The sequence below is a fragment of the Thalassophryne amazonica genome, chromosome 15 (assembly GCF_902500255.1).
Source record: "Thalassophryne amazonica chromosome 15, fThaAma1.1, whole genome shotgun sequence".
NCBI classification, from domain to species: Eukaryota; Metazoa; Chordata; class Actinopteri; order Batrachoidiformes; family Batrachoididae; genus Thalassophryne; species Thalassophryne amazonica.
The window spans coordinates 86009223-86013758 of NC_047117.1; the positions used below are offsets into that span (position 1 = coordinate 86009223).

A 4536-nucleotide genomic window follows, 5' to 3' on the forward strand; every position below is an offset into this window, starting at 1 on the left:
CAAACAACCTCCTTCCCTCAGTAAGAGCATTGAAGATGGGTCATGACTGGGTCTTCCAGCATGACAATGACCCCAAACACACAGCCAGGGCAACTAAGAAGGGGCTCCGTAAGAAGCATTTTAAGGTCCTGGAGTGGCCTGGCCAGTCTCCAGACCTGAACTCAATAGAAAATCTTTGGAGGAAGCTGAAACTCCAAACCTGAAAGATCTAGAGAAGATCTGTATGGAAGAGTGGACCAAAATCCCTGCTGCAGTGTGTGAAAACCTGGTGAAAAACTACAGGAAACATTTGACCTCTGTAATTGCAAACAAAGACTACTGTACCAAATATTAACATTGATTTTCACAGGTGTTGAAATACTTATTTGCAGCAGTAACATACAAATAAATTATTTTTAAAATCATACATTGTGATTTCTGGATTTTTTTTTTTTAGATTGTCTCACAGTGGACATGCACCTAAGATGAAAATTTCGGACCCCTCCATGATTTATAAGTGGGAGAACTTGCAAAATCGCAGGGTGTTCAAATACTTATTTTCCTCACTGTGTGTGTGTGTGTGTATGTATATATATATATATAATATGGTGGTGTCATGAATTCTGTTTGACTTCTAGGGTTCTTGATTGTTGAGACAATCACCTCTACATATCGATCCAAGTAACATTCCCACTAAGTTTGAAGAGAATCCGTCTAGTCCTTTTTTTTTCTTTTCTTCAAAGTGTCTCACTCACACACACCACTTAAAACATCCTACTCCACTTCACCAACGTGCAGCGTAACAAGGAAGAACATTGAAAAAAATCATAGAATTCTGTTACTTTTTAATTATTTCAAATAAAACCAAAGTAAGCAGCTTCTTGTGTTGACTGCAGAGATCTGTGTCTGTCTGTTTTTGTAAGTTCAAGAAAACTCGTGTTGGCGAGGTGCTGATCTCAGAACGTTTCCATTTCAGTTTGATGAGACTCTTTGGTTGGTGTACAAACACACAGCAGATGCGTTTTAACCCGTGTTGCCCCACTGGCATCAATTGTTGGTGAAGTGTTGTAGGCGGAGTCCAAAGCGAGTGGCAACACCATGAAACACTGGTACACCTCCTCTGTAGGGGCTGCATTAAAATCGCCACATATAAGCAGAGGAATGTCGGCCGTGGATCCTCAGCCATGTTTCTGGGTGAAATTCTGGAGGTGATGCAGGAGGTCAGATCCTTGAGCGCTGCGAAGCCGCTCCCAACCAGTTCGGGCCTTCGGGTACGTCACTGCCACACAAACCCGTGTTCCCGTGCTGCGGTATTGCAGCATCATCACCACAGCAACCTGCAGAGAGACGGACAGAGATGCCTAAGAGTCTTTGTGGGTGATTTTCAAATACGAAGCCAAATTAGTTTCTGCCACATTCTACTGACCTGATTGGTTGGAATCTGTGTGGCGGTGAGACGTATGTTCATGGTCTCCAGGCACTCAAAGCGCAACTGATCGAAGAACAGTGCGCAGCCATCGGGGCCATTGTTGCCTTTTACACCTAAACATGGTGACCGAGGTTTAGGGCAGAAGCTACTACCGTAACCCAATGTGGTCAGAATCGGCTTAAAGGTGTTGTAGTAGTGGTCGACTTCCTGCAGGCACTGGATATGAGGCTGATAGGTGAGGATCTCTTCTAAGATGAGGTACTTCCTCTGGCACCAGCGGAGAACTGTCAACCCCGTCTGCTAGAGCTGGAGCATTGGGAGGAAGGAGAACGAAGGTCAACATCAGGTACACAAATGTTTTTGTTGGTCTTATTAGTCCAGTATTCACCCACATGAGCAGGATTAGATAAAGTCTCGTATTTGTTTCTGTGAAGGCTCTCAGTTGTCCAGGTGGTTTCCATAGTAGAGAAGCTTGAATCTTCGACTGGACTGGGCGTCCTCACGTCAAGCAACCCAGTCCAGTCGAAGATTCAAGCTTCTCTACTATAAATTCTCAGATTTTATTTTCAGGCCTGGAACAGGCTAATAATCCTGTTAAAAAAAAAAAAAAAAAAAAAACTAGAAGTTTTGGGGTTGAGCTACAAAAGTTAAGATTAAAAAATATTTACAGGTACTAAGCTTGGACACAGGCTCGACAAGAAAAATTGGGGGGGGGGGGGGGTTTGATATACATAGGGTCAGTACATGTTAAAGGGGGGTTGCTGTACACCCTTCCAGTAATACAGCATACGGTAGGTCTCACTGGGCATTTGCGATATTTTATGATGATTCAACAAAAAGGCAATTTGCTGTATGGAAATCTACCTTTCTGGAACAAAACTAACCAGAGAATGAAATTTCACGACCCCCTCAGTCTTGAAATGTCAATTTGGTTGCAGGTCTGTAAAAAATGTATGTGTTGAAACATCAATTTTGACAGCCGACATGAAAAATCCAGATTTGTTATGAAGATAAATGGGCTAATAGGGGGTGTTGGGTTTGAATGACTGCCGATCAGATGTACTCGGACAGCTGCTGAAACAATCGGTTTGCATAACCAAAGAATTTCTGCACAAACTGTCAGAAACTGTCTCAGGGAAGCTCATCTGCATGCTCGTCGTCCTCATCTGGGTCTCGACCTGACTCCAGTTCGTCGTCGTAACCGACTTGAGTGGGCAAATGCTCACATTCGCTGGCATTTGGCACCTTGGAGAGGTGTTCTCTTCATGGATGATGCGAAGGAGATGTGTTGCACTGCATGAGGCAAATGGTGGTCACACCAGATACTGACTGGTATCCCCCCCAATAAAACAAAACTGCACCTTTCAGAGTGGCCTTTTATTGTGGGCAGTCTAAGGCACACCTGTGCACTAATCATGGTGTCTAATCAGCATCTTGATATGGCACACCTGTGAGGTGGGATGGATTATCTCAGCAAAGGAGAAGTGCTCACTATCACAGATTTAGACTGGTTTGTGAACAATATTTGAGGGAAATGGTGATATTGTGTATGTGGAAAAAGTTTTAGATCTTTGAGTTCATCTCATACAAAATGGGAGCAAAACCAAAAGTGTTGCGTTTATATTTTTGTTGAGTATATTTATTTAAATGACACAAAATTTGTACTTTTGGTCCAGAAATCAACTTTGTCAGAAAATGGCATAAACAGCGGAGACAACAATGGTGCCAAGTGCCATAGTTGAATAAAAATAATGATTTTGCAGTTACTTAAAACATCTAAACTTGAAATAAAATCCTCAGTTCTGTTTTTTTTTAATAGTCATTGTTGAACCGGAGGATAACTAAATTTGAAGCAAACTCCTTTTCATGAAATTTGGTTCAGAGTAAATTACTTTTTGTCATAAGTTCAAGTGTTTATAAGGCTCTTCTTGAGAGCACTGTGTATCAATGTCAAAGTTGCACTAAAGGATTAAAGCTCTTTATTCTAAAATAATCCATTTGCAGCTTGTTTTAATGCCTGCTGCTTTAAATGTAAAAGAGCTGCTGTTTGCCACACCCACATGGGGGGCAGGATGATTGAGTGGGCGTGTCTCAGAGCAAGCAGGAGTTCAGATTTCTGTAACATGTAAAATATTTAATGCCTAACAAAATTTGTGTAGCAGGGAAATTTCTACAAGCACAGACCGAAAATTGCGGACCTTCAGGAGATATTTACCTTGGGCCAAGATGTTCCATTGCAGTACTCTGAAATGGCCGCTGGGGGCACTGTCCCCATCAGAGAACTCAAATTTCCTGTGACAGCGAGGCGGTCGATCCCTGAGGGCCTCCTCACCCACTGGCGAAGCAGATCCAGTGGATCAGGAGGTCTCGTGGTGGGATCCTTCTGCCCGGCCAAACGTGAGATGTGACACATTTCTAAAGGATTATTTTACTGCTTCATTTCAGTGAACAGAAGTAGGGGGTTACCTGGTGGAATGCTGGATCCAAAATCATTTCTGCTGGTCTGTCAGGATTGAAGTTTGACTGTGGGAGTTGGAGAAGACGCCTGCTGACACTCTGTGCAGCCTGGTGGCCCCTCCAGCCATTGGATACACTGATGGCAAGAAGGAGGGACTCAACATGAGCTTGTGGACAGTAAAATGGGTTGTGGAAAGCTCCCAAGATTTCAACCACAAGCTACGCAAGTACTCAGACAGCAACAGAACCGCCCTCATGGCAGTCACGGCAATTCCCAGAAGTATTTTGTTGAAACCCAACCTTCCATCTCATGCCCTTATTTATCTGTAGAGTTAGTTTTCAAACAAACATTTCATGATAAAAGCGACAAAATGATGACCCAGAACTAGCAGATTAGAAAACGAAAGATTAGACACTCTGATGAATGTTGGCTACATTTAAGGCCTATGTGTAAAGCAAACTTTTTCAAGGCCAAGCTTCGCCAAGCTTATCAATATCTTTGTATGACTCAGTTTCAACAAAGCTTGATGCATTTGAATAGACGATAGTTCCGTACAAACCAATCGGAATTCAGACAATCAGGCTGATTACTGCAGAAATATGGCTTATTGTAAAAACAATGAACACGGTGCCACCAGACGCAGTCGGGTGATTCTTAGACTACGGGCACT

At 42.8% G+C, this 4536-nt stretch overlaps 1 pseudogene; it reads right to left on the bottom strand.

The window, feature by feature from the left end:
* Nucleotides 1-572: 572 nt before the first annotated feature.
* On the bottom strand, nucleotides 573-3853 carry LOC117525587 (annotated as a pseudogene).
* Between the last annotated feature and the right edge of the window lie 683 nt (nucleotides 3854-4536).